Here is a 26,781-nt window from a genome sequence, read left to right on the forward strand (position 1 = left end):
AGCCAACCCGCCCAGCACGAAGAAGGCTCCCGGTCCCCACGCCGGCGAGCTGGGAGGCAGGCGGACGCTCGAGGCTCCAGCAGGGTGGAATCCTAAAGAAAGAAAAAAAAAATCTGGAAAGAGATAAAAATAAATTTGAACAAAACTAAACTACAAGCCCGCAGGACCCGCCGAAAGCGAGGTGGGGGAGGAGGGGGGCGGGAACGGCGAGGCGCAGAGAGTGGGGGATGCGAAACGGACTCCGTCCCCTGCAGAGCCGGTGCCTTCGGGGGCTGCACCGCCGCGCGCTCCCACCCGCAAGGTTTGGACTCGCGGGGGAGGCGGAGGGGGAGGGAGAGGAGGATGGATAGGTGGCGGAGGGGAGGAAGCGGTGGTTCTTTTTCTCCTCCCGCCAGCGCCTGCCAAGGCGAACTTGATTGAGGTAGCAGAGCTCGAGAAAACTTTGCAAAGTTTAGGTGGCGCGGTTAGTGGTGGAGGCGCAGGGCAAACCAGCAGTGCCGGGGTGGGTGTGGGGGTGCGGGCCGGGTGCCACTGGGAGGCCAGGTCCCGAGGTGGTTAAAGATCCAGGGATCCTGGGTCAGGTCCGCCCACGGCCCCGGAGGCTTCGAGGGGCTGACTGCGGGACGTTTCTTTAAGAGGCGGACAAGACAGAGCCGGTAGTTCGGGGGTTCGTGCCAGTGCCGAAAGCACTATCCGGAGCCGGCGCAGAGCAACAGCGGGAGAGGCTGGTTTGCCAAGGCAGGATTAGATCCGCCCGCCCGGGGGCCCGGTCCCCCGACTTCCCCCGCCCAGCTAGGGCCGCGCGCGCCAGGGATCTTTGGGGCGACGCGCGCGGTTTCGAGTCGCGCTTCGGGTCTCTGCGCACCACGTGCGCCCAGTGCCGCAGGCGGGGACGTTGGGGCGAGTGCCTCCGAAGGGAAGGGGGCCACGCAGCCAGCGCCAGGCTGCGGCGACCTCCCAGCCCGCGCACCCTTGCTGGGGGCAGGACAAAGTGGCCCAAGCCAACTTCTCCCTGCGCCCTGGGAAGGAAGCGTGGTGCGCCCGCTGGAGCGCGAGGCAGCCGCCGCCCGTTCCACACACGGCCTGGCATTCTGCTTTTCCTCACTGCGCACCAGGGAAAGGCATAATTCAATTATACCATCTAATGCCACGCAGCTTTTTCCTCTTTTGCTCTGGAGCCTAGTGTATTTCGAAGGGGGGGAATCTCCCAATTCTCAAATAAATCTCTCTCTCTAAAGCCCAGCTGGGTCCAGTAGTAACCATCGGGGCGAAAAGACATTAAAAAAAAAAAAAGAAAAAGAAAGAAAAAGAAAGGGAAAAGTGACAAAGAAAGAAAGGAAAGGAAACCCCAAATCATACTAGTTTACAGCCTGAAGCGGCTTATTTGGGCTCATTGAGCTCCATTCCAGACCGCTCAGCTCACGCTCTTTCGGGAGAAGCTGGGGAACGGAGAGGATGCAAGGTTATTTAAAGTGACTCCCAGAACAGCGACTCTAGGTGTCTGCGTCTGGGCTCCAGCTTAGCGCGGCCCCGGCGACCCAGCCTTGAATATTGAAACCCGGCTAGCTCGGCGGTGAAACTACCTGTTGGGAGAATGCGCAGTCTAGACTTTCGGCCCTCCTTTCTCCCGCGCAATCCCGGCCGCGACAGGATGGCTCTGGGTTTGGCACGAGAGGGGAGAGGACCGAAGAGCCGCAGTCGCAGCCGCAGCCGCAGCCGCAGGAGCGAAGTCAGCGGCGCCTCGTACTACCCGGCAAACTGCGCTGGCTCTTTGGGAACTGGAAGCAGTTCCCAGTCCGCTGTGCGGGGGCCCCTGCCTGCAGGGATGCACCCAAACTCTGCAGGATTCTCGAAATTCTCGGAAACCGCGAAGCGGTGCCGTTAGTGTCTGCGGCTTGGTGCAAGTCTAACCTTAAAACAAAACAAAACAAAACACAAGAAGCCTCCTGGCTGCTTCCTCGGCGCCCACCGCCACCCCACACTCCCAACACCCAGCACTTTCCCCTGCCCCGAAATTCACTTTACTACTTCTTAAAATTCGGGAAACCCCGCCGCCGCTTGGACGCGCGGCAACCCAGACGCTGCCTGAAGCTCCTGCACGAGTTGCTTGAGGGAAATCACTCTGGCTCTTGCAGGCAAACCGAATCTGTGTGTCTTGAAACCACCTAACTGGACGAGGGAGCAGAGCTGGCAGTAGCAGTTTGAGCAGCCTTTGTAGCTTGTTGGGGAATTTGGGGGAAGCTGGGGGACGGGCGGGGGGCTTGTCTCCCACAGGATCCTGCGGGAAGGACGGTTCGGATCGGGCCCTGGGGCTGGAAGTCTCTTTTGGGGAGCGCACAGCCCGGGTTTGGCGCGCGCGTTTAATTACATGCTTCCCGGCAAACTCTCCCGCAGAGCCGGCCCCGACCTCCCATCGGGGGGGACGTGGAGGCACAGGCTGGGCTAAACCGGGAAATTTCCCTCTCGACGCGGAAAGCACCGGCGTCGTGTCTCCGATGCGGGTTTCCGCTCCTTGAGGGCGCACCCCGCTGGGTTTGGGGAGCAGTGGAACTCGGGAGAGGCCCCGCGGACGGGCCCGTTTGGGGTCCGAGGGCGCGGGAGGCCTCTCAGTGCGGCTGCGGGGCGCGGCGGGGCTTCATTTCTCAGGGCTTGCGCTCACGTTCTCCACGGCCACAAAGCACTCGGCTTAAAACGAAATGGGGACAAATATCAGGCCACCGCAGGGGAGGAGGGGGGTAAGCCTCGTCTTGTTTAGGATGCTCGTTTTGACAGCGGAGAAGGCCGGGCTACGCGGAGGGACGAGAATTTGTTACTGGGAATTTCTTGCACAGGAACGAACGGTGAGACCTCGAGCTGAGAGACGGCTCGGGGCGCTTCCCGCGCGGCAGCCTGGTGGGATCCTGGCAGTGTGCGGTCCGTGCGGCCCCCACGTCACACCCCTCTTCCCAGTCTTAAGTGGCATTTCCCTTCCCAGTGTGCCTCTTTCCTGTGCCCACTCATCCCGGCTTCGTGCTGCCCAGGACCCTTTCGGCGTCCGGAAAAACTCCTGCAAACTTGCCCAGCACCGAGCGCGTCCGCGCGGGTGGGCTGTCCCCGCGCCGCCGCGCCGCTGCCCCGGGACCCTCCGGGGCCTGGGAAACCCGGCGCGTTCTCCAGCTCTCGGCCTCCGCGCTCCTGTTTTATTTCAGTTCAGTCCCAGGGGCACGGACCCAAGGATAATAAACAATGCTGCTTATTAGAGATACAAACGGGCGCAGAAAAGAACCACGCGGAAAAGCAAGCGCAGAGACGTTTTAACAAGTGGCCATACATTCAGAAGCGTCTTTGGAAGCGACCCGTGATGTACAGTGGAAGGGATCTCTTCCGAATTGCAGAAATTCGCAAAATGTAGGTCTGTCAAAGTAGGGTGGTTGCAACTATTTTTATTTATTTGGTTTTGCCTCTGGAAATCAGGCGGGGTTGTTGGTACCTGCCCAAGCCTCCCTCTGTGAGCCGCCGCCTCCTCCTGTATCCTGCTCTTAGGGCGCTAGGCCTCGCAGAAGAGGGAGGGGTCTTCCAGGTGTCCGCAGACTTTGCCACCTTTATTCCAGCTCCCTCAAGAGCCGGAGACATCACCTCCCCTTTAGGCAGTGACAACAAGGCTTTGGGGGAAGATGTCATTGCAAAGGGTGTGGTCAAATAATTCAGAGATACGAAAAAATTTTTTCCCTTTCTTTTTTTTTTTTTTTCTTGAAATATAAACGCAGATACCTTCTGAGTGTTGACCGTGACAATGGGGGCTGGTGCTTCCTCCTGAGGTGCGGGTGAACCGATTTCTGCCCTGCCTGATGGCCTTGGGAAAGGGCCTCCCATCTGTTCTGATTGCCACCCCCCCCCCCCCTTACAATGTCAGGAAATCTTCCTGCCTGCAAATATTGGCAAGACGAGGCTACGACAGGCGGTGCTGCTTTAAATAGGAAGAAGACCGGGGCGAAAAGAAAGTCACAACCTTCCTACCCACCAGACTACCTGCCTCTGGTCCCCAAAGCCCAAGCACTGGCAAAGGAGATTTATAAGGAAAACCTCCGATTGTGGAGCAGGATGGGAAATGAATCAGCTGTGTGTTCCAGGAACAAATCTCTATTTGATTATCAGGAGCTGGGGTGCCCCAATACAGGTCTCCCCTGTTTTAGTGCCTGATCAACTGCACTTTCTATGGCTGTTTCTCCACTTTTCCATTGTTGTCATTAAGATAAAATGGACAAAGTTTCAGAGGTGCTTTAGTCCAATTCTCTGGGGCAGCAGGTTCCTTCTGACTTTATCCGAAGGGCTGCTCTGCTTCTGATGGTGTTAAGGGGAGAGCCTGGTCTCACCAAAGCTAGCCCCTGTGCCTCACGGAGAACTCTTCATCCTACCCACCTGGGGCTGGCTCTGACTGGGCCAGGAGATCGCTTCTAAATTGCACCCCCTCCATCAACCAAGGACATCTCTCTGGGAATGATCATGGTGCCCACTGCACCCAAGGAATAACCTGAACCTTCTCCCCCGGCGCCTACCTAAGTTGATGGCTTTGCATGGTGTTCACGCATTTTTGTGTCCTAACTTAATTTCTGTATTATCTCCAGAACTTGCTCAGCTGTCTCCAGCCCTTTCTGCCTACCCTAGAGGCCAGCTTCTTCTAGGAAGGGAAGGATTTGTGCCTGATGAGCTCCAGCTTGGGAGGCCTCCTCTGCAGAGACTGGCTGCATTTTAGAGGGTGCCTCGGGCACTTCTGGTGGTGAACTTGGCTCTCTAGCCTTCCCATTATTTTCCAATTCAATTGGACCATATCTTGTAATTTTATAGAGGAGGGAACTGAGGCACAGAGCAGGGACTTGACTTACCCAAGGGCATATGGTGAGCTGAGGGCAGAGTATGCTCCAGACCCTAGGATTCTTGATTTGAAGTCTGTTTGCTCCGTTTTGAGGCTGGTGTGGCTAACAATGCACTACTGTTCAGGAAGCATCCACGGTGTGCCAGACCATGTGCGGTGCCAGACACTTTACATAGGTTATTATTACAGCAACTCTAAAGAGCATTATTAGCCCCAATAAAAATTTTTTTAATTATAAGAGTAACATTTACATAAATCCAAATACTTCAAATAATACAAAAGGGCCTAAACTGAAAGTAAATCTCGTGCTCTGCCCCCTTTGCCAGATCTAATAGATGTTACCACTGCTTTCTGAAGGAGGAGTGGGAGGCTCCCAGTCAAGATAACCTGCTGCGGCTACCTGTCCAGACCCAGCACTGGCATCACTCTACGATAGCCAAGGCCAGTGGGGAGCAGTGAGACATGAGTGAGGTCACAGATAAAGAGAAAGATCAGGTCAGAGTTCACATGACCCTTTCCTTTCCTCTCCACTTGTACCTGCTAATGCCACAGTTTTTCAGGAGCTGAGACCATAACTCTCTTGGCACAGGTACCCTGATCATTTGTGAGGGCTGCATCCCTTCTAGGTCTGCCCAGTGCAACTGGACAGATAACTTTCCTTGGGCCCCTGTCGCCTAGCTGCTGTCACCCCAGTGCTGCCTGCAACCTGTGCTAGCTCTGGGACTGGGGCAAGTTTCTGAAGCTTCATATTTCCCTGCCTGTCGTCCCTCTGGGTTGTTGAGCAGCTCCAATGCGAGCAGGGGTGAAGACTGTAAACTCGAAATCTCTTCATGTAACTAGGGCAGCGGCTTTTCAAAGGCCTGGTGAGGACCCTGTGGTCCTTCAGTTCAAAATAGTGAATGTTTAGGGCTCTTTGCAAAAGGGCATGTTTGTCAGGTATGGGCGTTTGCATTTTGGGTGTGTTGTGTCTATAGAAGCAGGCATAGAAGTGTGTCTTAAAGTGGTAGGGGATGTTCATTTATCTGTGAAACATGGGAACACTGAGTCTTTGGAATCAGAGACTTCGGTGAATATGAAGTGGATTTCCTTCTGCTGGAGAACACATAGAGCCAAGTTGGTGAGGGCGGAAGGAGGCGCTTATCCTGCTTGGAGTGCACAGTGGGTCGGTAAGAAGTGTGGCTGAAAGGATGACTCAGCCTGTCCTTTGGGTAGGTGTCCCCCACCAAAGGCTGATATTAGAGGCTCAGGAGCAGACAGAGGGCAGTGAGGGTGAATGCTGGGCTGCGTGAGCTTTCCAGAACCAGTAATTTCAGTTGTTTGTTACTATTTTTGTGAGTGGGAAGGAGAGGGATTTTAGAGGATGCATGTGATAATTCTTTCAGAAAAAGCTAGTCCTGTCCTTGAGAGTTTTTTCATTCTGGAAGAATTGCTAGAAAATCCTGAATTGGTGGTGGTAGGGGGGGCCCTCCAGTTGACAGCAAACGATAGGCCGTGGCCATGGGTTCCAGGGCTTTGCAGGAGAGGAGCAGCTGGGGAGGGGCTGGTGACTCTGAAAAGCCCTTCTAGAAACATGCACAAGACCCTAAAACATGCGCAAATCTGAGATGGTATGGAGGGGAGAATCTGAGCGTCCGGGGAGGAAGAAAAAAAAAATGGTCTTAAGATGAATGAGGGGGGCTAAGGGGTGGGCCGCTTCCAGAAAGAAACCGTGAAAGGAGGGAAAGTCAGATTTTTTTTTTTTTTTTTTTTTTTTTTTTGAGGCCCAGCCAAGCCTTCGGAGGCCGCCTTCAATGCCTGTCAGGACAAAGGATGCTGCGCCCCCTGGTGTCAAACTGGCAGTCAGCACCGCTCGCTGTCGGGGAGACCCAGGGTCCAGCGGGAAAAGTCCCCGGGTCAGTCGGATGCCTTTTCTTCTGTTTGCTAAGGGAGTTGAAGTTGAAAGAGCCTTTGCTTTCTCAACTCTGGAGTCTAAATAGAGACTCTGGCGGAGAGAGAGAGGGGTTTTGTTGTTGTTTTACGTGCAATTTAGGCCAACAGCACAATGCCTGTTTAGTAGTAGCCCGGTGGGGTGGGACGTCCCCTGACCTGAGAGAAAAGACCTGGATTTGAGGTGGAGTGTTGGTCTGAGGCGAGTCATTAAACATTTCAGAACCTCCCTTTCCTTGTCTTAGAAAAAAGAGGCTAGAGTACGACGCTTTTAACATCTTTCCCCAGCTCTCATATTGGAATTAATTAATTGCTACACTATGCTCCAAGAACCTTGTAAGTGGGACATTATTATTATTATTATTATTTTATTAGCATGCAGGTACCAATGTTATATGTTTCAGCATGAGCTCCCTGATTCTGAGCAAAGGTTTCTGTGTCCCCTTTCCTTTTAAAAAAGCAAAATATGCCTCTTTTCAGCACAGAAGCCATCCCTTCCACCTTTTATGGAGCCTCCTGGAAAAAGCAACAGAGTGAGCAGGTCTTCAGTGTCTGCTCTGTTTCTTTTAAAAATAAAGTAGGAAAGTGTGGTGCTGGAAATGATGCTACTGAGTGTTACATGTGGTAGGTGTGAATATATGCTTCAACAGCTCCAGGCACAAGACCAGAAACGTCCCCAGAATTAGCAGAGTTTTCAGCTATAATCTGGCTAACATTTCTACAAATAGGTACAAAGACCAATTTGAGAGTATGCTCTCTCGAAGGGGCTGTATGGTTGGGATTCCACTGAAATTTAGGGCCATCCCTTATACGGTCAGGTGATTTTATTAGGATCGGCCCCAGGAAAAATTATATAGTGGCCGAGAGTTCCCTTTCCTAAGACCTACCAGTCTAATTGCTGGAGTGAATAGTTACTTATACCTCATAGTTATTTCTTCTTTCTGCAGTGCACTTGAACTCTATCCGATCTCTGAATGATGGATACATTTTAGTTTTTGTTTTTAAGAGAGTGATTATAAGTTGCGCCTGGATGGCTCAGTCAGTTAAGCGTCTTCCTTCATCTCTGGTCATGATTCCACGGTCCTGAGATCGAGCCCCACCTTGGGGTCTCTGCTCAGCAAGGGGGTCTGCTTCTCCCTCTCCCCTGCCACTCCCTCTGCCTTGTGCGTGCATGTGTGTGTGTGCACGTGCGTGTGCACACACACACACACTTTCTCTCTGCCAAATAAATAAATAAATAAATAAATAAAAGGAAATAATGATAGCCCTGCAAAAGATCACCTGAGTCATCCTGCAGATGTGGAGGATGTGTGTGGCCATGGTTGTGTAATAGACGGTGTTGCTATTCCATATGCCACATGAGAGGAGCAGGTCCATCTGTGCGGCAGAGGTGAACAGGAGGAAGAGCAGCAGCATAAACAAGATGACCTGTGGCAACTGCTGGGGACTAGGCCAGTGCAGAGAGTTGGAGCCCTGTGTCCCTCTAAAGGGAACAGTTGTGGGGCATCTGGGTGGCTTAGTGGTTGAGCCTCTACCTTTGGCTCAGATTGTGATTCTAGGGTCCTGGAATCAAGTCCTGCATCAGGTTCCCTGCAGGGAGCCTGCTTCTCCCTCTGCCTATGTCTCTGCCTCTCTCTCTCTCTCTCTCTCTGTCTTTCCTGAATAAATAAATAAAATTAAAAAATAAAATAAAGTGAACAGTTGTGTTGTAGGCTGAATTGACCTCCAAAATTCATATGGTGAAGACCTAACCCTCAATACATCAGAATGTGGCTGTATCTAGAGATAGGGCCTTTAAAGGTGTTATTAAGTTAAAGGGAAGTCATTAGGGTAGCTCTAATCCAGTGTGACTGGGGAAGTCCTTACAAGAAGGGGAGGTTAGGACACAGACAGGTATGGTGGGAAGACCGTATGAAGACATACCAAGAAGGCAGCCATCAGTAAGCAGGAAAGCCAAGGAGTGAGCCTTAGGAAAAAGAATTCTGCTGACACCTTGTTCTCAGACTTCCAGCCTCCATATTGTAAGAAAATAAATTTCTGTCATATAAACCACTCAGTCTCTGGTATTTTGTCATGGTACCCCTAGCAAATGAATACAAGTTGCAACTTGGCACCAGCTGATTTTATGGATCCATTGAGGGATGCGGACCTAGAGTCCGGTATTTTTTTTTAGCTTTTAAAAGAGGTTACGAATCTTTTGCTTCTTAAATGTTGGGAGCAGGGCATTTCGTGGACATGCAACCTGTGTGCAGGCACACAAGCACCCCATACTTGGCCCAAGGAGGGCCTCTGTACTTGGCTACTTGGTTTAATGCTCTGCTGTGGCCATCTGGAAATTCTTAAATTTTGAACAAGGGGCCTGCATTTCCATATCGCCCTGGGCCCTACAAACTATGTAGTTAGTCCTTGTTGACAACTAGCACAAATTTAAAATAAAGCACTGGTTAAGAGTATAGGGGTTGAAACAAAATATGTCTGAGGCTGGATGTCACCTGAGATGCTAGTATGAACTTTTTGTCACCAACTGGATTAAAACCTTCCATTCTCTGGGAATCCCTGGGAAGGAATTTATGGTGCCCAGAGATTTTCTAGGGGTGGGACTAAAGACACAGATATTCTGCAGGTGTGCTTTCCTGAGATTCTTCATAAGCTAGTGTGGCCCTGACCAAGATTTTATTTTCCCCCCTCAGGGATGGGCAGTGAGAACTTCACCATAAGAATATGTTGAGTGGGGGACCCCTGGGCAGCTCAGTCACTGAGCCTCTGCCTTCATCTCGGGGCCTGATCCGAGGGTCCTGGGATCAAGTCCCGCATCAGGTTCCCTGCAGGGAGCCTGCTACTCCCTCTGCCTATGTCTCTGCCTCTCTCCCTCTTTGTGTCTCTCATGAATAAACAAAATCTAAAAAAAAAAAAAAAAAAAAAAAGAATGTTGAAGAACTGCCCAACACAAGGAACTAAGTGGTTGGTCTTGGGTGGAGGGCTGGGTTGCGTCCTGCATATAGCTGGCGCTGGAGGCCTCCCCAGAGTCATCATCCATCCAGTCTTTGGAGTTGGGCTTTGGAAATTGGAACCGAGTAGGCTTGTTCCCTGTCTCAGCAGGAGGACCCCAAGGTCAGTGCAGCCCCAGGTCTCCAGGCAACACGGAGCCTCGGAGCCTCGGAAGTAACAACAGTGAGAGAGGAGTGGCTGGATTGCGATTTTCTGCCTGCAGTTTGTAAGCAAGACTCTTGCTTTGGAGAGAGTCAGCCCCAGGATTCTTGAGGGGTTCCCAGTTGGGCCAGGCTGGGAAGGTTGAGCTGCTAGAGGGAAACCATGCCTGTTGTGAAGCAGACCTGAGCGCTTAATTGTACGTGGACAACGCACTTCCATTTCATGGTGCATGCCATAGCAGTCAATGCTAATTTGGAAGGGGAAGTTCTGCCCCTGCTGAAAGGAATGTAGTCTTCCATGGGGAGAGTCATGGGGATATGACGGGGAGATCCTGTTTTTAAGGCTATGCACTGATTTATAGAAGCTCACTGAAATGTTACAGCGGAATGTTTGGTCAGGAGGTCTGCTCTTCTGGTTCTATTTCTGCCCAGTGCTGGCTAAGGGGAGAGTGTACATTTTAAAAGAAGTAATTTCTTATGCACGTTTCTGCACACTCCCGAAGGGGACTGAGTGAAAGACTGTTTGAGACACTGAATTTCTTGGAAGAAAGTTGCTATATAAATTAGTAGAGCTTTTTTTTTTTTTTTTTTTTTTTTCTCCCCATGGCAGGTTTGCAGGACACACCAAAGAACATTCCCCTCGTGCAAGAGAGAAAATGAAACTCTCTCCTGGTCTCTATCAGGAAAGCTAAAATTCCCCCCTTTCCTTCAAGTTTCCCAAACCTTGTGAAGATGATTTTCAGATCAAAGAGTAAGGTTTTATTTTTTTACTACTCTTTATAGTTTGTATGCAGAGAGTCCCTGAAGGAGCACTGTGATGGATAATTATTGTGGCCTACCGCTGGTGGACCAGGACTTAGGTATGGCAGGGAGAATTCATCCACACCGGCACAGTGCACCCCAAGTCAGCCCCTCCTTTCTCCTGACAGTGCCCTCCTCTTCTCTGAAGTATATGAGCAGGACTCCTTCGGGCTGAGACCCTCCCCAGATTCTTAATGGGTTTGGTGTAGTGACCCCATATTTAAAAGGATCAAAATTCTATATGTAGTATTTCTGATCTGATTCCTAAACAAAAGCCCCCTTAAACAGGTGGAAAATAAGAAACCTTTCTGGGGTGCCTGGGTGGCTCAGTCGTTGAGCATCTGCCTTTGGCTCAGGGTGTGTTCCTGAGGATCCCGAATTGAGTCCTACATGGGGCTCCCCACAGGAGAGCCCCCTCTGCCTATGTCTCTGCTGATCTATGTCTCACATGAATAAATAAATAAAATCTTAAAAGGAAAAGAAAACTTGCTAAACATTTTAACTCAGAAGACCATTAATTTCAGAGAAATTAAATTTATGTCCACATAAAGACTTGTCCACAGATGTTCATAGCAGCCTTATTCATAATAGCCAAAAAGGGGAAACCATCCAAATGCCTATCAATTGATGAATGATTAAACGAAAATGTGGTATATCCACATGATGGAATACTACTTGGCAATAAAGATATGGCATGAAATATTGCTAAATGCTACGTTGATGAACCTTAAAACATTATGCTAAGTGAAAGAAGCCAGTCACAAAGGAATGTGCATTGTATAATTTCATTCATATGAAATTCCTAGAATAGACAAATCTACAGACCCAGAAAATAGACTTGTGGTTGCTGAGGGCTGGTCGGGGGGAGGGCGGAGGGCAGAGTGCAGGCATTGGAAGATGCAGCACTATGGTAGTTTCTTTTTAGAGTGACGAAAATGTTCTAAAATTAATTGTGGTGGAGAATGAACAACTCTGAGGATGGATCAAAAAACACTGAATTTTGTACCTTAAATGGTGAATTGCAGTGTGCAAAGTATATCTCAGTAAAGTTGTTAATTTTTTTAAAGAAATGATACTTTTTATTTATTTTTTATTTTTTATTTTTTTAATTTATTTTTTATTGGTGTTCAATTTACCAACATACAGAATAACCCCCAGTGCCCGTCACCCATTCACTCCTACCCCTGTCCTCCTCCCCTTCTACCATCCCTAGTTCGTTTCCCAGAGTTAGCAGTCTTTACGTTCTGTCTCCCTTTCTGATATTTCCCACACATTTCTTCTCCCTTCCCTTATATTCCCTTTCACTATTATTTATATTCCCCAAATGAATGAGAACATATAATGTTTGTCCTTCTCCGACTGACTTACTTCACTCAGCAAGAAATGATACTTTTTAAAAGACTATTCATTTATGTCTCTTTTCCTGAGGTTGATCACCTCAGGACACGTTTCTAGGCTGAGGAACAGCTTTTTATGAACTGAGTGAAATGACAATGTGAAAAATGGTGATTTTCCCTCACGTAGAGATCTGACTTGCAGATCCATGTGTAGCTACAATACTTGTACCTGTAACTACTTTGAACTTTGCTGAAAATTTTTTCTTTAGCTTGGAATCATTAAAATATATTTAAACAATACTAAAGTGACTGCCGGGGCAGCCCGGTGGCTCAGCCGAGCATCATGATCCTGGAGACCCAGGATCAAGTCCCACGTCGGGCTCCCTGCATGGAGCCTGCTTCTCCCTCTGCCTGTGTCTCTGCCTTTCTCTCTCTCTGTGTCTCTCATGATTAAATAAATAAAATCTTAAAAAAAAATAAATAAAGTGACTGTCGTTTTGTCTTCCTAATACTCCTTTCCCCTCCTTTAAGTAATAGCACCCCAACTTTCTCTTAAGGAAACATCCACCTCATTTTTAGTTCATGTGGTTTGAATATTGCTGACCCTACATAGGCCTCAGGCTCTATGAGTCAGGCCTGATTAATCAGCACATTTTATCCAGCGGCATGTTGGAGCTGCCTCATACCAGCTTATTCGAACCAACTGGTAAATTTTTAGGAATTTTGTGAGCACGTTGTTCAATGTGATCACTATTAAAATTTAAGTATATACATTTATAATTAAAGTATATTTAATATAGAGTTATTAGGCACTCAAAACTCACTTCCTAATTATTTGAATATATTTTATGATCATTTATGCTCTGGAGGTTACTTATATCTATCGAATCTACATGATTTAAGTGTGCCACTGTGCATCTCCTCCCAGCTCTGTATTCAATGACTTCCTGTTGGCAGCTTGAAATTGATCATTAGCAGTATTAATACCACACAACTATGTAAATGCTGTATATCATGGCTTCTCCTTTGCTGCAAGGAGATTGTTAATCATTTACCAGCTGTAGTGGGTTAAATAGTGCCACCCCTCCCAACCCCCACAACCCCCCACCCCTACCAAAGATGTTTGTTGTCCAAATGCCTGGTATTTGTGAGTATGATTTTGTTTGGGAAAAGGATCTTTGCAGCTGCGTTTAAGTTAAGGCTCTTGAGATGAGATCATCCTGGATTATCCCAGTGAGCCCTCAATACAATCATGTGTGTCCTTAGAAGAGGCAGAGGGAGTTTGACACAGATACACAGAGGAGACACACAGATAAGACAAGGAGTCAGGGAGATCAGAGAGATTGATTGAAGGGATCCAGCCACAAGCCAAGGAATGCCTAGAGCTACCAGAAGTTGGAAGAGGCAAGAAACAGAATCTCCCCTGGAGCCTCTAGAGGGAGCACAGCCCTGATGACGCATTGACTGGATCTCTGGTCTCTAAAAATATGAAAGAATATATTTCTGCGAGTAAGCCATCCTTCCTGTGGTAATTTGTGATGGCGGCCACAGAAAACTAACATACCCACACACCACTGGATTACTATTGTAAGGTCAGGGATGGACATGTCACCCTAGTTAGGACAATGGGAGGTCAGCTTCTATTGTCAAAGAAATCATCTCCTTCTACCAGGGTTTACCGAATGGTGCCGTTTTTGCCACCACATTGGCCTAAGAATGAAAACAACACAGAAAGTCATCAATTTGGGACCTAGGGAGAGACATTCTGGACAATGTTTGGAAGCTGGATCTAGTCTACTACTGGAATTCTCTATTACAGAAATTAATTTATTTCCTTTTTAACAAGTTCCAAACCAATGTACATTGGTGAAGTTTAAGAGAACATTTGAAAGGGTTCATTTGCACAGATGGGGTTGTAAATACCTACAATGGCTATCATTTGATCAGTTACTATTGAAATCAGGCATAATAACAAAGATAATTAGGGAAACATATATCAGTGAACAATCTGAGATCTACCTGAATTTAATCATGTTGATTTGTCCCAGAAACAAATCAACGTGCAAACAAACATTTATTGCACCCAACCATGTTTAAAGCATTCTATTCAGCACAGATATCCATACATTTAAGAGCTTATAACTTATTTGCCAGTAAGGAGTTTAGGATAGCTCACATTACTGAGATCACCAGCAGTACTAACTTTTCATTACAATAGTTCATATTTTTCTGGACAGTACTACATTCATATAGTTACATTATTTTTCCTAAAGAGAATTTATTTAATGCATGATTAAAATATTTTAAGTTCTTTATGAGATTACACTTAAATACATTCACAGATCATAAAAAAACTTGGCAAATTGAATGGTTTGAGGAAAATAGTCTTCTAGTGATTTTCTTTCTTTCTTTCTTTCTTTCTTTCTTTCTTTCTTTCTTTCTTTCTTTCTTTCTTTCTTTCTTTTTTTACGATTTTATTTATTTATTTGACAGAGAGGGAGAGAGAGAACAGGAGCCAGGGGGACAAGAAGAGGGAGAAGCAGACTCCCCACTGAGCAGGGAGCCCTATGCAGAGCTCAATCCAAGAATCCTGTGATCATAACCTGAGCCAAAGGCAGATGCTTAACCAACTGAGCCACCCAGGCACCCCTCTTCTTGTAATTTCCAATGATACTGTGCCTTTGGTAATTTTGTACTTCCTTTTTTTTTTTTTTTGATAATTTTGTACTTCTTAGAAATTTTTATTTTCCATTATCTTAGTAATTTGTTAGCATCGATAGGAACATTTCTGAAAGGAGGGTGTCACAGGAAGTCCCAGAGATAGACATACTATGTTGAATATTTTTAAAATAAAAGGAAAATCCTTTAACATCTAGCATTTCAACCTGATTTTTTCAGCTTAGGAGATTTAAAATTAGTATTGCCCCATAATTCTATTTCTTTCCTATACCTTTCAAATAGCTTTTGTTTTGTTTTGTTTTGTTTTTTTGATGAGCACATTTTTCATTCTGGATGAATTCCCAGTCCACTTTTTTTTTTAATTTTGCGTTTTTTTCTTTTAAGGTTTTATTTACTTATTCATGAGAGACATAGAAAGAGAGAGAGAGAGGCAGAGACACAGGCAGAGGAAGAAGCAGGCTCCATGCAGGGAGCCTGACACGGGACTCGATTAGGGGACTCCAGGATCACACCCTGGGACGAAGGCAGGGGCTAAACCACTGAGCCACCCAGGGATTCCCCCCAGTCCACTTTTTAAGTCTAATTAAACTCACCTAAGTTTAACTCAGGTAGTATTTGGGGTTAGTTTCTTGTTTAAGAATATTCTTTCTTTTCTTTTCTTTTCTTTTCTTTTCTTTTCTTTTCTTTTCTTTTCTTTCTTTCTTTCTTTCTTTCTTTCTTTCTTTCTTTCTTTCTTTCTTTCTTTTCTTTCTTTCTTTCTTTCTTTCTTTCTTTCTTTCTTTCTTTCTTTCTTTCTTTCTTTCTATTTATTTGTCTTGAGGCAGGAGGGAGAAGTGGGCCTTAGAGCCCATTACTAATAATGATGTCACTACATCAATAAACTAATGCCCACTATCTTGATTTAAAATAGAATGAATCTTCAAATGCAAATATCCGAATATTATATTAATGTTTAGCACTTTATATTGGCGAATGGCATTACTTATTAAAGAAAGAATTGTTCTGAGTATTTTCAAGGCAAACAACAACCAAATCCATAAACTGCCAAACACATAAAGAACAAGCAAGCAAACCACACACATACAAGCACACACATGTGAGGCATAGGCAATAAGAGAGTTCACTAGGCCATACAGTGGATATTAATCAATCGATAATAAATCAAGTCTGTTCTCCTTCTAGTCTAGAACAATCCTCTTTGCTACAAAAAGTAGCCCTCAAAATCTTTTGGTTGATTACCATCATTATCAATATGGACTTCAAGGAAAATGTGAACAAAATAACCCAAAAAACTTAGCTTTCAGATTCCCCATTTTTATATCCCCACAAAAGCCTAACATAAAAACTGGGAACAAATCAAGTTCACCAAAGACAGGTAAACAGAACTAAAATAAGTGTTTAGGAAGTCACTTTCTATTAACAAAAGTAGCCTTTCAAAATTACTCTTTCTTGATAATGCTGGCTAAGGAGAACCCAAGCAAGTTAGGTTTTTTCCTAAGGCTACAAAGAAACTCACCACCAAAGTTGAAATACAAGGAACCGGAAAAAATCAGTGATTTGTTCCCTGATGGCAACTTTATGCCGGAGACACAAGAGTTTCTTTACACTAAATCGTTTTCTTCATGTGGAAAACACTGATAGAAATCTAGGTGAATGAATATAATTAAGTACTTATGTGGCTTCAACTCTAAACTGCTTTTTTTTTCTTTTTCTTTTTCTTTTTTTTTAATCAAACACCTCAACATTTGCCCAGTAACCAGAAGAAAAGAACAGCCTTCTAAGAGTGAGGCCCTCAAGACATTTCCAAACTGCCTGGACAAAGGCTTGGAGTGACTACAATAGTGAACCATCCTGCCTTGGACCCGAATCTAGATTAATGACCTAATACATCTTTTCCAACTCTGACTGCCATGGTTTTATGAGCATCAAGAACTGGGTGTCTGCCATTGTCAACAAGTAGAACTTCTTCAGGGCTTGAACATCCATAGAAGCTCAAGTACCCCCCAAAACAGAGATCGCAGAGTCTCCCAGGGCTCTGGGTGTGACCTCTAGCTTTCACCTGTGACACAAACTACTCTTTGGCAGGATAGTCCTTAAAGGAAAGGAAGTGTGCCTGTACCCTCCTCTGTTATCTCCATTTAAGAACTCTGAGTCAGAGCAGGGCAGATCTCTGAGAAGCCAATTAAGCTTAGCTTAAGGGCCTGTCCTTTTCAGGGGCCCCTTCAGAAGTGCTGTACCTAATTTTGTATTTGCAATTTTGCATTCTTCTTAACAAAGAGTCCCCTTAATTGTATAAGCTATAGCTGCCCATCCCCCTCACCCCCACTCACTGCCCCCCCACCCAGTGCCATAATAGGAATCTGCCCCTGAGCTAGGTTGATTGCACCAAATCTTAGTTTGATAAAAGTGTAAAAATTAAACACAAACTCCTCTTCATCTTTTTTTTTTATAAGTTTATTTATTTATTTATGATAGCCACACGGAGAGAAAGAGAGAGGCAGAGACACAGGCAGAGGGAGAAACAGGCTCCATGCACCAGGAGCCCAACGTGGGATTCGATCCCAGGTCTCCAGGATCGCGCCCTGGGCCAAAGGCAGGCGCTAAACCGCTGCGCCACCCAGGGATCCCTCTTCATCTTTTATGCCATCCCACTCCTTACCCCACCTCTGGCAAGTCACGGTTAAAGTGACCTCTTAGAGTCTCAGGTCCTCAGTTGTCCTCTCAACTACAGCAGTGCTTCAAACACTGGTTGCATTTTAAATTTATTCTCCTTAACTCCACTTTAAAAGCATATTTCATTGTGGGTTAATTATTACAATGGCTTGTAGACTTGAAACGTCAGAAGAATTTCCATGAGTGGCCCCTCCTGGGTTAAGCAGCATCCCTGCTCCAATTTCAGTGAAGTTTTGTTTTCCAGTAAAGTTAATGGGTTTGGACTAGCCTTCTACACTTTTGTAACGGGGTTCTCCAGGGACCAAGCTGCAGAAACATGTATTTTTTCTGATTACAAAAGTAATGGCCTATCTATGTAAATATATATACACACACATATAAATAACTTAAAACATGGTAGTAATATATAACATTGAAAGTGAAAATCTTCCATAATCCCACACAGCTGAGAAAACCAGTTAACGTTTTTTTTTTTTCAAGGCATATATTAAAATTTCATTTATTATTTTACAAAAGATGGGATTATAGTTCAACTTTGAAGCATGCTACTTTCCACCTAGCAATAGGTCTTAGACATCTTTCCATGCCGGTCTGACAAAAGTGATCTTTTTAAAATCTTCTTTTTAATGGCTCCATGGTATTGTACTGGATGGCCAAACCATACTATCTTTAACCAATTGCCTGTTAATGGACGTTTGGGTTCTTTCCAGTTTTCCCTCTACCAAATATTCTTGCAAACAGCATTTTACACTTACATCTTTGAGCCGTCGTAGGAGTATTTCTCTATGATGAATTCCCAGAAGGTGAATTATTATTGGGTCAGAGGGTATGAGCATTTCATTTTTAACAGCTCTTGCCAAATTGCCCTCCAATAATTTTATACCGATTTACACCTTCAACCACACTGTAAGAAGGAGCCTGTTTCCCCATCCCCCTTAGCAACACTAAAACCATGCAATTTAGGGATGTCTGATGTGAGTTAGGAGTTAAGAGGTTCAGCCTGTGGAGTTTTTTGCCTTTGTGAAAAGCTAACAAAGACATCAAAAGTCTCCCCCTTTCCTTGGTGAACCCCCTGCTCCGAGTGAGCCAATACCCAGACAGACATCTAGCTAATGTGAGAGGTAAAAATTCTAACACCTAATGCTTGTATCTAGCTGGATTTTGTCAGAGATAATTTGAGTGTATAAGCAAATGTGTTAGTTATAGAATACTTAATAACTTAATTATTCAAGAAATATAAATCGGTCCTGACCTTAGCACTGCTGTTTTAGTGTAAACAACACATTTAATCTTAGAGCATCAGTATGTTTACATGTGCAAAGTTCCTTGATTTCATCTTTACGTTTATTGGTGCAGAGTAATTTGAAAAATCTATTCTTTAAAGATAGTGAAAGGTGGCTTTGATTCAGCCAATTAAAGAAGAGCAAGTTTTGCCAATATCCAGGCTTCAGGAACTTGTTTTGAGGATTGCTATGGTTTACAACCCTCAGAATTAGGATCATTGGGTATCAGACAGGAAAAAACCTTTAGGGGTTATCCAGTCAAAAGATTTTGAAACTCTGCTCCACAAAGCCTTGGGGTTGCTTCAGGGAGACAGAAGGGGTTGGTGGAAGATGAGGCAGCCCATGGTTAAAGGTTCATGGTATTCCAAACCTAATTGCACCACAAGACCCTGCTTTGATCTGCTTCATATGGTGAGTTATATAGTATGCTATCTGGAGCAAGTTGATCTCTTATTTTCCTCTTCTGTAAAACAGAGACGATAACGGTGTCTATTTAAGAGTAGTGAGAATTAAATCAAGTAATACTATACATGTATAGGGTTTAGCCCAGTGCCCCGCACATGCCAACGACTCAAGAAATGTTTGCTAATCTATTATTTAAGATTTTCCTTTGAAAAAGGATTCCGTTGCTTACGTTTCAAAATGACCTGTTTGCTTTTGCATCTATAAAATAAAGTGATTACTTTGAATGGAGTAGTTTTAGTTTCGATTTCTTTTCTGCTTCCCCATCCAATGATCTTACTCTCAGATTCCAGGACACTTTCTGGAGATGCTGAGGGTTCTGAGGGTAACTGGCCTCCCACGCACCAGGTGGCACCACTTGAAGCCCAGCTGGCTGAAATCATGGCTCCTCTATCTGCCTTGCTCTTGATTTATGAAAGAAATATGACCTTGTGAAGAAAAGCTTTCCTTGCCCAGTGGGAGAAGTACCCCCACCCTCTCCACCCCAGGCTCACCCTGGGAATTGAACATGAAAGCTGCAAAATGTTAGAATCATTACCTAGTTGCCATCTCTTCCATGATTATGAGGACAATTGAAAGGAGTTCAGAAATGGACACTCAAACCCTCTAAAACTGGCTGAATTTTCTATTCTTGGCCAGACACTTTTAAAAGGAAGAACTCACCCAACATACACCCTTATCAATCCTTTTCTTAGGAAAGCTTTGTGTTTGTCTTTGTGTTAGGGGAAGTTTTCAAGTTTTCCTAATGAATCACAGACGTGAGGCAGGAGGGGGAGAGCTTCAAGCATTTTCCTTTCTGAATGTCTAACATGAGACCAAAAATCAGGGAGTGAGGAGCAAAACCTTATAAACTGTGTATCTTTTCTATCCAAGAACTCTTTCCATGCCAGTTGCTGCTGCTGTCTGAGAGCCAGACTTGGGTTTGGGGAGGGGTTTCTCTGTGTCAAGGCCATTCAGGGTCTGTGGTAGACTTAGGAACAAGTAGACGTAAAAGCTATAGAATTAAGAGTTGAAAACAGCATTTAATGAAACCCCTCCCTCCAGACGCTCTTGATCAAAGTCTATCCTTGCACTAAGACAATTGATCTACAGTTGCATACATAAAATTTTGGCAACGCTCTGTCCTCATTGCTTTCAACAGAGGCTTTAGACCTCTGAGACTGGGCATTGTCCCAGAATTGAGATCCAGTTGCATTACGCATACCAGAAGACACACCACCACAGCCGAGGCCCGTGCAACCACTTTCTTTTAACCTTGCGTCTGTGAAAAATTACTTTCCAAAAAAATAAGTGAAACCCGATGTCTTCTCCGGGTGGTTATTCTTGCGCCTATGAAGTCAATAAAACTCTCCAGATTTATTAGACAGCCCTGCTGCGGAAGACAAGACCACTTCCTATTCCCTAGCAGAAATGTGTGCCTTTCCTTTCTGTAACCTTCTGACCACAGATTTTCATTCTGCCTGTTTCTTTTATTTTTCTCAGAAAACTGGTCAGAACTCTGTAAGATAAGTGGCTTGGCCTGCACTAAAATCCCAATTTCTGGCCTCCAAGAGTGACAAAATGAGCACATTTCAGGCTTTTCTAGCTTTTCTTGTTTACCTTCCATTTTCAAGAGGCCGTCTTCTCTTCACACCAGAAGTAGGAAAGTTTGGTCGGCTCTCCTGCCACCACATGAAGCATGAAATGTAGCACCTACCAATGAGTTAGACTCCTGTGAGAGCCTACCAAGCAGAGGCTGATGACCATGAAGATGACCATTGGATTCAGTTCCATCTAATACCACAGTATTTATTGAGCTCCTACTGTACACACGAGGGCTTTCCTGCCTATGAAGATACAAAGATATAGAGGATGATGTGCCTCCTTTTGAGGGGGAAATAAACATGTCAACGAGTAAAGAGTCTTAGTGTGAGAGATTCTGCAATAAACAGAATGTTGTGGGATGCAAAAACTAGAATGTGGAAAGGTACTGGAAGGCTTCTCAGAGAGGAGGAGTCTTGGACTCTGTGTTTAAAGATGACTAGGTGTTCATCAGGTGAACTTGGGGAGGGCCATCCCAAGCAGAGGGACCAACGAGCACCGAGAATCAGAGGTGTGAAATAGCAGGGCATATTTGTGACCTAAGGAGTTCTGTGTATTAGGAATTGAAGACCAAAATGTTGAAGGCAACATGTGTTATTCCATAAATGTGGGTGTATTTTGTGGTGATGAGGAGCTACTGGATGGGTTATAGGCTTGGAGTAATTGTGGTAGCGGGAGTGAGGAGCTGGGGGACAAGTGACCAGGTGCTATCCCAGGGAGACATGAAGACAGCCTAGACTGGGCCAGTCTGAGTAAAGAGGATGATTCAGAGCCAGAGCAAAGAGGAAGACCTGAAAAGGGAATAGGGCAGTGAAGACTCTCACTCCAGAATGGCTTCTAAGCAGCTGTAGTCCATTATTTAAGAGGGCAAATCACCTCCAAAATGCTTTTATTTATTTATTTTTAAAGATTTTATGCATGCATCCATGAGAGACACACACACACAGGCAGAGACACAGGCAGAGGGAGCAGCAGGCTCCCCGTGGGGACCCTGACATGGGGCTTGATCCCAGGACCCCGGGATCATGACCTGAGCCAAAGGCAGATGCTTCACCACTGAGTCACCCAAGCGCCCCTCCAAGATGCTTTTAATTTTAAGCTTCTGATGCACTAAGTCTTTCTTTCCTACCTATTTCCAGAAATGGTTTGAGGTAAGATATGATTTTGTACCCAGAGCCAGGGCCATCCTGTATGATTGTGTGGCCTTTGGCCAATCTAGGAGTTATTGAGGAGCATTTGTAGGACATTATCCCTGGGTGCAGTCATTCTGAATATCATTAAAATAAATTTATACCAGTGCTATCTTGACTAGTTTCAGTTTTGATTATCTTCATGTTAATATGCCATATATCTTAACTTAACTGGCATTTCCTTGGATGATAACTTCCAGTTCAATTACTCATATTTTCAGATGTTAAGAGACAAGGCACTCTTGCCTACATCACTCATCTGACAAAGGAAAGATGAAGTGCAGCATTTTGGGAGTCCGATATCTCTTGGTTTGTTCCCCATCAACTTGGGCAAGGCACCTAAGCTTCGTTTCTCCAATTGCATACTGGAACAACATTAATACCTACCGCATGGTTTTGGGGTAAGCATTAGAGCTAATGACTAGAAAGTTCTTGGTACACAGTAAGTGACAGGTTCATCGTACTCTCTATGTGTCATGACTGCTTGACAGTAGTGTCTCATTGCCATCTTCCAGTTTTACAAAAAAGATCACTTAAGCTCTTTTATTTTTTGAGGGTAAGATTTATTTATCATTATATTCCCAGTCTTCAGAACAGTCTGCTTCAAAGCTTGTGTCTTGCTAATAGGGATTAAATAATGACTTGTCCAAAGTCAAACATCTCATAAATAGCATGATCAAGATTCAGATCTATGTCTACATGATTCTAAGCCCCATGCACTTTTAATGATCTCCCAAGTTCTTTTTTTTTTCCCCCCTTTTTCTCCAAAAGAAAATAACGTGGATGAAGTGCTGCTTTTTGCCTTCTTTTATTCCTGGTTTTTAAATTATTTAATTATCATAAGTTGGGGGTCTTTGTGTAAGCAGTTTCCATCTATATCACTTAAAGGTCAATTTCAGAGTATTTCTACATGGAGTCAAGCTCTTGACTGATCATCCTCCTTCTTGAGCCCCAGTTCCAGGGGCTTTCTTGGTGAGGTTTATCTACCAGAGTCTTCTATTTTTTTAAACACATAAAACTTTATTGAGTGTTGAAAATGTCACAGGGGATCAGAGTCTTCTGAAGGCACTTCAGCTTTAGTGTCTCCAAGCTCAACCTCATCAATCAGAATGTACCTCTCCTTTCTCCCACTTCCATTCTCCAAAAGCCCTGCTTCCCCTAGAGCCTGATAGATGGCATTTTTATCGACCCAGACACGTTAAAAATGTTGAATTCAGGGGTGCCTGAATTCAGCCCAGTAGGTTAAGCGTCTGCCTTCAGCTCAGGCTATGATCCCAGAGTCCCAGGAGCAAGCCCCACATGGGGCTCTCTACTCAGTGAGAAGTCTGCTTCTCCCTCTGCCCTTCACCCTGCTTGTGCTCTCTTTCACTCGCTCTTGCTCTCAAAGAAATCAATAAAATCTTAAAAAGAAAAAAAAAAAGATGCTGGTGAACCTGGGTGGCTCAGTGGTTGAGCATCTATCTTAGGCTCAGGTCGTGACTCGGGGTCCTGGGATCCAGTCCCACATCAGGCTCTCTGTAGGGAGTCTGTTTCTCCCTCTGCCTGTGTCTCTGCCTCTCTCATGAATAAATAAATAAAATCTTTAAAAAAAGAGAGAGAGATACTGAATTCAGTCTTTATTCCTACCATTTTCCTTATCCAACTGGTCACCAAGCTTTATTGTTTCCACCCCAAATAAAAAAGGTCTTCAAATCTGGTTTTTCTTTTTCACCTCAGCTGCTACTCTTTTTTTTTTTTAATTTTATTTATTTATGAGAGACACAGAGAGAGAGAGAGAGAGAGAGAGAGAGAGAGAGGCAGAGACACAGGCAGAGGGAGAAGCAGGCTCCATGCAGGGAGCCCGACGTGGGACTCTATCCCAGGTCTCCAGGATCAGGCCCTGGGCTGAAGGCGACGCTAAACCGCTGAGCCACCCAGGCTGTCCTCAGCTGCTACTCTTAATCAGTACTTCACCCTCATTTGCCTGAGGAGTGAGGAGCATTCTAGTTGACCTTCTTACCTTCCCTCACCAGGCTTTTGATGGCAAAATTCTCTTCCTATGACACAAGCAGATCAGACGCTCTCCTGCTCTAAGACATTTGGCAGTGCTCCTTCACCTCCGGTGTAAGAGGCTATGCTCCTGACTACGTAATAGTATATTTAAAACCAAGACCAGTCAGATTTTCCCGCCACTCTCCTCATGTGTCCTTGGTTTTAGGTGTACTACACACTCCTTATTCCCCAAACACCCAAAGCATGTTAGGACTTTGTGCCTCTCTTCCAGCTGCTTCTTCTGCCTATAATGACCTTCTCCTCCTTTTTGCTCTTGAAAATTTCTGCTCATTCCATCAGGATCCATCCAACATCACATCCAAGGTGAGGCCCTCTCAACCTCTCCATGTGACTCAAGGAAAGTTCATGACTTCTCCCCTGCTTTCATCCTAGCATTGCCATCACTTTTATTTTAAAAGTGTTTTTTTTTTTTTTTTTTTAGTTCTTTATGTATTAATGGTCCATGGAGTCTCAAGGTCAACGGCTACTTAATCCATTAATATAGCCCCAATCCCAACACTAAGGTAGTTCAGTTTTTTTCTTTTCTTTTAAAAATTTACTTATTTATGAGACAGAGACAGAGAGAGAAAGAGTGCACGTGGATGTAGGGGGAGGGGCAGAGCAAGAGACTTGCAGCAGACTCCTCACTGAGTGCAGAGTGCATGGTGGGGCTCGATCTCAGGACCCTCAAGATCATGGCCTGAGCAGAAACCACAAGTGGGACACTTATCCAATAGAGCCACCCAGACACCTTAGCTTTTTTCTATTTAAGGAAAAAGGACACATAGCTTTTTTGAAAATTAAGTGAATAACAATTTAAGTGGTAGGAGGGGAGTAAATCATATAGAAGATGGGATAATATCAGATGTTTGGAATTTGGGTCTAGCCTGTAGCAGGTCCTGAATAAATGTGAGTTAATCCATGAACAAATCTATTTTTTTGAGTTTCTCTATTCTTTTTGCTTTTTATTAATTTTTAAAGATTTTAAGTCCAGTATAGTTAACATACAGTGTTATGTTAGTTTCAGGTGCACACTATAGTGATTCAGCAACTCCATACATTACCTGGTGCTCATCTTGATAAGTGTATGAACAAATGTATTTTATAAATACTTGACTTCACTCTGGGCACAGCCTTGTTTAATAGCAATGGTAAAGAATAGCTATGAAGGAGCATATTGGTCTCAGGATCATATGAAATCAGAGATCCATTAAACTTAGGTGACCCCTAACAGTGGAGTCTCTTCAGACTTGGATGCTTTCTTACCCTGTCAGGGGTCACGCTCACCACAGGGCTGTTTTAAAACCCTGCTTGGAGTTCTGTTGATGTCTTTGTTTAAAAGTGATTTCCAAGCAGCCAGAGGACCAGCCTTTTCTCGCAGTTGTGCAAGGCTCTTAGCTCTGGAACTTCTGCCTTTGTTTCCATCTTTATGTGTCAGACATGGAGATGAGCTGTCACTTTGCTGTTGCAGGGGCAAACCCTAATGTAAACAGCTGTAATCCTAAACTCATCTCATAAGAGGTTATGCAATTTACAGATCTTTCTTGAACGGTATTCCATGCTATAGTGAACATGTTTTAAAGAAAGACAGCTCTTACTGGATGGAAAGGCAGGGACTCTAGGTTCTAGATCCAACACTCGAGTATTCACTTAAACACTAGCCCTCTCCTCTATACCAGAAATGGTAAAGTTCACAAATTTGGAGCACCTAGACCAGATCTGGACCACAAAAGCACATTGTTTACCCCTTACAGTGTTTGAATGAGGTGACAATTGGGAGATTTTATATAATGACACAGGGTTTTATTTTCTCTTGAGAAATCAGAAGAGCTGGCTGCACAGATCCCACATTTCTACTCAGTTTGTAGTTGCTGCCCCCTTTAACAGAGCATGGGCTCCCCAGGGTCCTGATGACCTTACCATGTTCTAATGCCATTTCAACTGTCCTACCAGTTACTATTTGTCACTGTACTTGTACTCAAGGGTGATATTGAAAGTATTTCATTACTAAGGCCTGGGGACTGACCTATCAGAAGAGACAGCTTTGTGCTGGAATGACATCCTGGGGGTGCCTTGCTCTTGCCAGCTGCTGGATGGTGGGGGAGATCTGAGAATTCCCAGAGAGAGGGCAGATACCCACGGATGGGCATCACTTAGTGGGCTGAGAGCAGTCTCTATGCATCTGTTGTAAGGATGGTACTAGCCTCAGGTGCAAACCACCTCAACACAAGCCCTGCTTGAACTGTACTTTTCTCATAGCAGAGACATCTATTCCTGCACCCATATCTCTTATTGAAAACAAGAAATGAAAGAAAACTCAAGAGAAAAGGCAGGACAATTGTGCTTGCCCTCGGTTGCTTTGTTCATTTAGCAACTGGAGGCTCTGGCATCTGAGTTTGTTTTCCTGGTACTAACCAATCTATAAACTCTTTTCCAGCCTACGCATAAGGAGCCTCTAATTTTATCCATTTCATAATGGGAGTGAAAATTTTGCAAATCATCATGAAGAATTTTGCAAATCATTGTACAGAATTTATATAAGATCTAAAACGCTATTGGAAATAAAAAATCACCAATAAATTATCTCCATTTAATGACTGGGTTTTTCAATCTTAAAAGCACTCTGATGCTCTTTTTTTTCTTTTTTAATTTAGCCATGAGTATTTTTCAAATGGAATTAATGACCAAAAGCTAGCCTCATTCTCTAATTACAGTAAGAGACACTAGACAGGAGTTGTTCCAGACACTGACCCATCTTGGCTCAGGGAGAGGCTCTGGGCAGTTTTACTATGTGCTGGCTTAGTACCTGGGGCCAGG

At 44.9% G+C, this 26,781-nt stretch overlaps 1 protein-coding gene and 1 long non-coding RNA gene across 10 annotated transcripts in view; one reads left to right on the top strand and one right to left on the bottom strand.

Moving 5' to 3' along the window:
* The window catches only part of NFIB (nuclear factor I B), a 436,272-nt gene that overhangs the window by 264,683 nt on the left and 144,808 nt on the right, over positions 1 to 26,781 (bottom strand). The gene's annotated exons all lie outside the window — the stretch shown is intronic.
* LOC140641464 (uncharacterized) overlaps positions 1 to 26,781 on the top strand; it is an 81,977-nt gene that overhangs the window by 29,469 nt on the left and 25,727 nt on the right. The window contains exons 2-3 of one of the 3 annotated variants that reach the window (XR_012037983.1): positions 10,538 to 10,678; positions 16,498 to 19,393. The exons of 1 other annotated variant lie outside the window; for it this stretch is intronic. This is a non-coding gene — a long non-coding RNA (uncharacterized lncRNA). Of the gene's footprint in view, positions 1 to 10,537; positions 10,679 to 16,497; positions 19,394 to 26,781 lie in introns of those variants that run through there. One more of the 3 variants, XR_012037982.1, reaches the window with a different exon arrangement.

Source organism: Canis lupus, chromosome 10, assembly GCF_048164855.1.
Source record: "Canis lupus baileyi chromosome 10, mCanLup2.hap1, whole genome shotgun sequence".
In the NCBI taxonomy this organism is placed as follows: domain Eukaryota; kingdom Metazoa; phylum Chordata; class Mammalia; order Carnivora; family Canidae; genus Canis; species Canis lupus.